General features: G+C 41.4%; 1 long non-coding RNA gene across 2 annotated transcripts; it reads left to right on the forward strand.

Moving 5' to 3' along the window:
- Window positions 1-1375: 1375 nt before the first annotated feature.
- LOC146375335 (uncharacterized) lies at window positions 1376-4872 on the forward strand. 2 transcript variants are annotated; one of them, XR_014801946.1, is made up of 3 exons: window positions 1376-2060; window positions 2787-2944; window positions 3378-4872. It is a non-coding gene; the product is annotated as an uncharacterized LOC146375335 (long non-coding RNA). The 2 variants fall into 2 exon arrangements; XR_014801945.1 differs by lacking the exon at window positions 1376-2060 and having other exon boundaries at window positions 2067-2944.
- Window positions 4873-9115: the final 4243 nt, after the last annotated feature.

Here is a 9115-nt window from a genome sequence, read left to right on the forward strand (position 1 = left end):
AGATTGGTCAACTGATGTGCCGTAAGCATCTGTCAGGCTCTCTGACAGTTAGTTAGTGTTGCCTACAGTTAAAATATGTAATTGTGGTGAAGAGTTAGTATGATTTTACATAAATGGAATCCACATTTAGGAGCCCTTCAGTAAATCCAGGCCAAGCTAAGAAGATGAGCAATGGGAGAAAGACCAAGGACAGAACACATGGAGATGACTGACCAGCGAGCTTTTAATGCTTAAACCTCGTCAAAGTAACTTTTTGTTGTGACTAAATTGTAAAGAGGGATGTGTGTGTATAGAAAGATGGCTGTTAGAGTAGCAGATGTTTAATTTTGTCTAAATTCACTATTAATTCAACACGTTCTCACTCCCAACTCGTCAAACGTGTGACGCATGGTCAGGCTCCCTCTGCTTCGCTTATGGACGCGCAGGGTACCCCCCTCGCGTCGGGAATTGACGTGAAGGCTCCTCCGATTGAAGAGATTGCTGCGGAAGTGCCTGTTGTCGGTATATTTAGACATTTTCCAAATCACATTGTAGTGACGTATACGGAACACAATAAATTATATAATGTAAACAACTACCTGAAAAACAGGTAGAACGATACTTTTCTATCGTTTATTGCATTTATGGAGGGAGTGATGTATGCTGGGTAATGGCACAGCTAGCTACTGGGTGACTTTATTCACCCGCTTCGGCTGTTATCAGTCCATACAATGGGCGTTATTAGCACAAATCAGTCCCATAGATATGGGCCATCTCCTGCTAGATTGTTCAGAAGGTTGTTCTCATCCATCCAGATGGAGGATCACTAACAGGAGCGTGGGAAGACTCCAGAATCCACTCTGGCTGGAATCCGGTGGATATGCAGTGTGTACAGGTAAGACCATTTAAACGGACAGCATTTATAGAATGACTATTAAAAGTCAGCGAGTGTCAGTAATGTTAATGTGGTTATCTTAGTAATACACCGAGTGCTAATATAACAGCTTTAAGATGCATTTGTAGATATTATTACGTGTTTTACCGTCTTTGTGGTGCTAGCTTAAAGTTACGGTGTAAACGTTAGCTTATATTGGAGGAAAGCTGTTACTGGTTAAACGATGTTAGCACAGAAATATTAGCTTCTGTCATGACTGATGAAGGTACTAGTTAATAAAGTTTCTAGTAAAGTGTTTAATCGCAGCCACAGACTGACAGCAAATATGTCGATTAGCTTCAGTGCATCTGTAATAAATATGTGCAAGTTTCAGTGCTTCGTTTAAACTGTATGATACTTATACTGACCCAGGGTCAGTGTAAAATACAATCCTAGCTGTGTGAACAAAGCCTGGCTCCTTTAATCCTGCATGACAAACCTCAGGATGCAGGTTATTATTACTCTTTCCTGCTGGCACACCTGTCACACCTGAGAGTCAGCTAGAAACGTACAGTGACGTGGACATCATGCAAAGACTGCCAGACTCTGTAATACTGCAAATGATCAGTGACTCAGGTTAACACTAAAGTTTAAACGGTACCTCTGTGTCTCTGTGTGCTGAACATCTAGGATTGAGTCAGGCTGCATTGACTGTGGGACTTTAATGTGTTAAAAGCAGGTTGAAGACGGCTCAGAAACATTTGAAGATTAAAATTTAGCATTGTGGCTGCTGGTGGTTTGTAAAGCCTCTACTCAGCTGTATTTTTGTTACTAATTTATGTTTGTTGTTGTTTAACACAGATTTCAGAAGAGCAAATATGCTTAATAGTTTAACTAGATTTCATTTGTCAGTGTGGGACTGCTGAGTCACCTGAAGAACTCATTTCATTCATTCTCCACATGATGTTCATTTACAGAAATGTTTCACAGGAACTGATTTCTCCCAAAGGTTGAACTAGTGTGTTTCCATAGATTACCTCTGTATGAATGTACTTCTTAAATGAAGGCAAGTGTTTGTCCTTTTTTGTTCCTCAGGTACAGTACGTGATATCAAGGGCAGGCGGTCAACACTGGGGGTAGACAAGAAGCAGACGTACTTCCAAGAGGGAGCTGCAGTGAGGACACAGCCAGGTCACTGAGGTCAGAGGTCAGAATCTGAAACAGCTCAGGTTTATATTTTAGAGGTTATAAAAAATCAAAATGTATTTATAAAGAAACCTTTAAATAATAGTCATAATTATGATTATTATAAGAAATATCAAACATTTAAGTGGATTTTCTGTTACACATATTGTGTTAGCCCTGCAATAAACTGGCAGCCTGTCTTTGTCCTGTATCAGCTGGGATAGGCTTCATCCTCCCGCAACCCTGAATTGGATACATTGTATTCCAATTATGTAATCTGATCATTTACAAACTCAAGGTATCTAATCAAAATGTAAGTAATAATTATAAAATGGGAAAGCAGAAATAAGTGTGACATGAATGTAAATGTGTGAGCTGACATAGAGGACAGCTACATGCAGTCAGAAAAACCTTTGTTGTCAAGTTTGCAGGTATATCAGCACGAGACATTCTTACATAGAAGAGACTGTTAAAGTCTCTAACTCAGTGAAGCATTATTGGTCCCGTCTGTTTGGATAAATATAGTAAGTTGATGTATGTCCATTTATTGACACATTTTCTTAAGTGCTTATCCAGTTCAGGATCACAGTGGAGCTGCAGCTGGATATGTTCACTAAATAAACCTTACAAAAGTTAACAATAAACCTGCATCCATGTACGTTGTTGTCCACAGGATGAGAAAATCAAACTGGAAGACTGTGGAACATGTTAATAAATGTTTGTGTGTTTATGCCTGTGTCTTTCACAGGAGGCGCTGGAAGGTTTCCCTAATAGTTCCTGGTGAATCAAAGCAGAACCATAAAGGTTGCTGGACTGCATGATGGCCTTACCCCTGAGCAGTCATCCTGTTAAAGGAGGAACCACTTAGAAGCTGTTTTCAAAGTAGCTGAGCAGATTTCATCTCAAGTAAGCAATTAACTGTTTGTTCGTTTGTTCTGCCACTTAAAGAGCATTTAAGGACGTCTTTTGAGTGTCCAGTTGAATTAATTCTACTGGCTCTCATGGTCATTTGTTATTATAGACATATTTTTCATGTTCATCCAGCTATTTAGTAAATTCTATCTATTTAGTAATATCCGTCAGCTATAAAATGTAATATAAATATAAAAATATCTAAATATCTCCTGTCCTTTATGTTTTAATGATGTAAGACCAGACGTCTGTTATCGTGTTACATTAGCATTCCTCACATATCAATGAGATGCTGCACAGTACAATCCTACTGACACAGCAGAGGGATAACGACGGCTATTCAACATCGTTACACGACACATTCGAGCTGCATGACGCAGACAAAGTGACTAAATCATCTTTTTGTGGTTTATTGTCTTCAAACCAGCAGACAAAGCTGATGGCAGAAGATGTCAGAGAAGAACTTCAGGCCGTGGACTGAAAAGGTATTTTTTTCTTGTTATCAAAAGACATTTGGAGTGGCAGCTTCTACAACTGGTTGTGCTAAAGTAAAGCTTACAGTCTAAGAAATCACAGTGTTGATATTCAGCACAAAGAGAAAAGCTCACTTGTTTGAATTCATTTACAATCATAGTTTTATAAATTCTGACTGTAAACAGCTTTTACAGCTTTGATATTGTTTGACACTCGATATCAGGTGATAGGGTTTAATTTAAAGGTTTCTGTGTCCCAATGAGCCATTTACACTGATCAGTGTCAGTTTAACTGTAACACATTCATTATTTAGATTCAACAAAGAAATAAGTGAATGTAAAAAATGGCAGCCCTCAGGCCAGGTTTATAGAGATATATGCATGCATTATGAAATTTATGTATCCCAGATCATTGTTATTCATCTAGTCATGGCAGACCTACCTCTTCCTCCCAAGTTAACTGCAACCCAAAAGAACTAGTGAGGCTATTTACACACTCACAACCAGTGTGGGGTAAAAAGAGCCACCAAAAAGCTGTCAGCCACAGATGTGCTATAAGAGTTAGAAACTCTACTTATGGAGAAACTTTCTAAGTCTAACAGAGGACAGGTACTCCTGCCCAAATAACATGATATAACCCCACATACAGCCCAGCCATAAAATGAACCAAGTCATTTAGTTAAAGACAGCATGGGACCAAATGCATGTAACCAGCCTGCATCAACCTGACATTTCTTCCTCCTGAATTAAATGAATGAATGGATGAAAGTTAAATGACTACAAACCTAAAGCCACTAGTTCCCACACTGGAGCTCCCTGACACTGTGTGTTAACCGTATTTAGCTTGTATCAACAGTTGTAACAGGCTAAGCCACCTGAGACACTGCATTGAATGATTGTTCCTGTCTTAATGATTTCAGCTGACTGGTTTCAGCTCAGATGTTCTGCTTTTTCCTTTCAGTAGATCAAAGCAGCTCGTGCTCCTTCTGCTTCCAATTTAGAAGAAGAAGAAGAAGGCGAAGGCTTCAGCGAAGTGGCGTTCATGGTCTCAGTGAACAGTCACGGTCACACACTGCATGTGGTTTTAAAAGCAACATGTCTGTTCACCACAACAATGGAGATGTGTAATATTAGTGCAGCTACGGTTTGTTTTTGAACATCAGTTCTGTTTTCTACTTTGATCACTTAGACCAAAAAAGTGTTGTTTTCAGATTCTTTCTTTTACATCTATAAACCACCTGTTCATTTTTTTATTACAATTAGTTTCACATAAATGTTAGTGTTTCCTTTATGATCTTTTAATGCTTACACTACACTGTACATGTCTACATTAGAGACATTTCTGTTACCTGTTTCTGTTGACTCAGAGTTGTGAAATGTTCTTTTATTTGATGCACAATATGAAGTTCATAATTTTCTTACAAATAAAACTCTAATGACAAACATGAACAGCTGTGCTTATTTCTGAGACATGAGTTTTGAATGTGTTCATATTTAGACAGTGTGCATCTGTATGCTGAAACTGTAATGGTGAACCTGAGGTGATGGTCAACAGAAGGCAAATATATATCAATATAAAACAATATTGAAGTAATGTCTTTACCCCCTGCAGCGTGTGGACGCTGTGCACGCAGTCACCTTATTCACTGTAGTAAACATGCACCGCTAGCTCACGTGACTGACTGTCTCCATGGTTACATCGTATATTATTAGCTATGTAAACAGCTTCCAAAGATACCGCCATAGCTCTCTGCAGCTGTAACACTTAAACACTTTGCAAATCATTTCACGTTTTTGATAGTTATGAAGACAGAATATGTTTTTAAGGTCATGCTAGGCGGTTGCTATGGTGGTTGCTGTGCACCTGGGTGGACCGCGTCCGATTCCTGTTATTAGCTGTCCGCCGTAGGAAGGCTGCGTTCCATTTACAAGTAGTGACAGTCTGCCGCAACTCGAACTCAAACCCCGCTTTGTTCTTTAATTATAGGCCTTTTATAGCCGTTCATGACACGCACACACACACATAAAGCACTTTGCCTCACCATGAGAATGCAAGTTTACCTAACCTAACCTTAAAGTATCTGATATAGGATAGAAAAATGAAGCAACCAGAGATTTAATGATGAAGACTCTGGGTTCTGTAGTTCACGTTTTACAGTCCTGAATGACTCTTTGCATATGATTTATTGAAGAGGAGTTTAGAATGCACTTTACATTTAGACTGTTGCTGTTTCATTTTTTACATTGTTGCCGTGTTATGTCATAAATAAGGTTCACCTGCTGGGGGTTTGATGGATCAGCTGGACAATACAGTCAAAGACAGACTTCATTCATCATATGCAAGAATCCTAGTTGGATTTTTGTTGTCACTCATGTTTTTGAACCAAATATTGAAAACAATTCTGACAGACTGGATACCTGGTCAGGGTGTACATTACCTTGTACTCAAGCATCTCAGGACAGAGCCCTGCCCCACCATGAGCCTGGGTGGATACGTGGTTATTAATATAAGGACCAATACTGAATATGAATATTTCATGAAAATTGAATTATAATACAAATTAGTAATAAGGGTTTCTCTGCGCCCTTATCTACCCCATACTCAAAGAGCTGCGGGCAGAGAGGGTGACAGGAGAGGATGGCACTGAAGAGAAGATGCTCGGTTTCTGGAGTCTCCTGGTCCTGTCAGTATTAGTAGGATGCATCTGCTGTGTCTTCTCGTGGATGCTCACCTACCTTGACTCGTCCCAGCCTGGTATGGATTTCCCAACACTGCGGACAGTGGCCCACGTCAGAGACGTTTAATATTGATTACATATGTCTGAATTGCTAACCCTAACCCTAACCCTAGCTCAACAGACCACAATGCCCTGAACTGTCAGTATTATTACACGCTGTGAACATAAGTACCTTTGATCACTGTTGTAGAGACCCACCTTTTAGCACATCCCAGCACACCCACTCACTTCACCAGATGCACCTTGTTTAGTTCTCTCACCTTTGATTGGGTGTGGTGCTTGTCCTTAATTGCACTCACCTGTCACACATTATATAAGGACTGCATTCACTTTAGGCTCACTCCTTCTTCACTCCCACACGGGGCAGCAGCAGAGGTGAGGTTCTGTTCTGGTTTTTCTTATTTTATGTATTGTTTAAGGTAATGAGTAACTTCTCTGTTTTCTTTCAGCATTGGCAGTCCATGTGTGTCTTTCTTTCCTTCCTTCTTTGCTTTATTGATTTGAGAATAAAAGGAGAACCCTGTGAATGATTAGATGACTGCTTATTCTTATCCTAATCGGATGAGCCCATGATGCTGATTACTCAACCCTGAGCCTTCCTTTCCTTCATAACATGGTCCTCCGAGCCGGAGCAGTGTTAGCGTCATGGATTCAAAGCAGCCATTGACTGAAGGTTTGAGAAGATCCAGTCGTGATAGTCGACCTCCTGCCCACCTGCAGCAGTATGACGTTCAGTATCATGGAAGTAGAAGAGCTACATGTGAGACAGAGAGTCAAACCGAATGCCAGCATAGTGACAAAGACACACATGGGCTGCAGGATCCTGTCGGAGAGTCAGAAAGTCAACCAGAGACCCGCCCTGCTCCTTTACCTACCAACCAAGATGAGGTCATGAGGGAACTCCTGACGACGATGAGGGAGATTAGGCAATTTATGATTCAATAATCTCCTTCCCATTCTCGTAGCTCCAGATCTTCAATTCGCACTGTCTCATCTGATGGAATCAGATCTTCTGTATGCAGTTTACGAGCCAGTCCTCAAACACATCAACAACATGAGCAGCTCCCAGTGATTGATACAGCAACCTGTCAATCACCCTTCCAGCCCCCACAGATTAGCCGTCAGTCTGGCTTAGTTACAGCTGCCAGCCCTCCTTTACCTAATTCAACAATATTAGATGCTGCAATCCCTTCAACTGGTTTACCTAGACCAGTCCTTTCTACAGAAGATGAGACTCCCTTTGATTTCCTGGCCTTATCACGGCAGGATCCCCACCAGGTCTCATGTGTTCAACCTGCTGTTCCTTTAGCTGAAGACCCTGTTCAACCTCTCATTTGCATATCTGACCACAAGTATTGCCCTCCTCTAGAGCAGCAACCAGCTACATCCAATGCCTCACATGAACAGAAACCTTTGATACCTGTTACTGCTAGCTCGGGTCACTCCTCTAGCACGAGAACACATGTATATAAGCTTGAAGGTCCTTCGTTTCCAGACCTTAGTAGAGAAGACGAAATGCAATACAGGATGTTACGGATGGCCCTTACAAACCTTCTTGATCCTCATGAGACAGAGCACTTCAAATATCATGTCCTTCTTGATCACCTCAAAGTAGACCAAGCTAAACGATTAGCTCTTGCCTTTTCCTACGCTCCTGACCCATACACTCAAGCCATCAAAGCCCTTGATGAGCGTTATGGGCAACCAAGACAGCTGGCATTGAAAGAGCTAAAGAATATACTGGAACTGCCTCCTATCAGAGCAGGTGATGGTCAGAGTCTTGATAATTTTGCTCTTCGTGTACAGGCTTTAGTTGGGTTGCTTAGCACTATGGGAGAACAAGGACGTGCAGAACTAGATTGTGGCTCCCATGTTGATCGCTTGTTAGCGAAGTTGCCTGCAGAGCATTTCAGTCGCTTCAAACGGCACGTTTACAGGGAACAGGGAGAAATAACGTATACCTTGCCTTTGTTCTCATCCTGGTTGCAAATGGAATGCAAGTGTCAACCCAGAAAGGCCAGTCCTGTTTCATCCTTCAACCAGCCACAACCTGCCCGTAAGTACACCTCTCCACTTACAACAATATTACATGGGGCAAATACATCTGATGATCCTGTACAGGCAGCACAACCGATCATAACAACTAAGGCAACATGTGCATATTGCCGCTCACCTGAACACCACATTAGTAAGTGTCCCGAGTTCATTCAGAAGACAAAGGATGAGAAAATAAACTGGATAAAAGCAAACAAACGGTGTTGGCGTTGTGCTAGCACTCATCAGGCCGCAAAGTGTGACCTGAGGAAAGCATGTGCCACCTGTATGGGACGACATCTACAGATCCTATGTGATGTAAATAAGAGATCTACAACTGAATCTAATCCTGTAGTGAGGACACTGTACTTTGATAGACCTAGTGATTGTCCTAGTGTCCTTTTAAAGGTTGTGAAAGTGCTCCTGCGAAATGGCAAAAGAACTCTTGAAACATATGCAGTACTTGATGATGGCTCCCAGCGTACCATTCTTCTACCATCAGCGGCGCAGCATCTCAACCTAACTGGGGAAGCAGAGAGATTATCACTTAGAACTGTCCGTCAAGAAGTTGAAACTATTCAAGGTTCTTCCGTAAGTTTCAAAATCTCACCCATCGCACACCCAGAGAAAACCTACACAATTAATAATGCCTTCACTGCAAGTCACCTAGCACTTTCAGACCACACCTACCCTGTATCATCTCTCCAACGGAGATACAAGCATCTTCAAGGTATCCCATTACCCATTATTAATAAAGCAGCGCCACTCCTGCTCATAGGCTCAGATCATACTCACCTCATCACGCCTACTGCTCCATTGAGACAGGGACCATATGGGTCTCCTGCAGGAGTTAAAACCCAATTAGGATGGACACTTCAAGGTCCGATCACAGATTTTCAGCCCCAGAGCAGTACAGAGCA

This window comes from Perissodus microlepis, chromosome 13, assembly GCF_051167445.1.
Source record: "Perissodus microlepis isolate ML-2025 ecotype Zambia chromosome 13, ASM5116744v1, whole genome shotgun sequence".
NCBI classification, from domain to species: Eukaryota; Metazoa; Chordata; class Actinopteri; order Cichliformes; family Cichlidae; genus Perissodus; species Perissodus microlepis.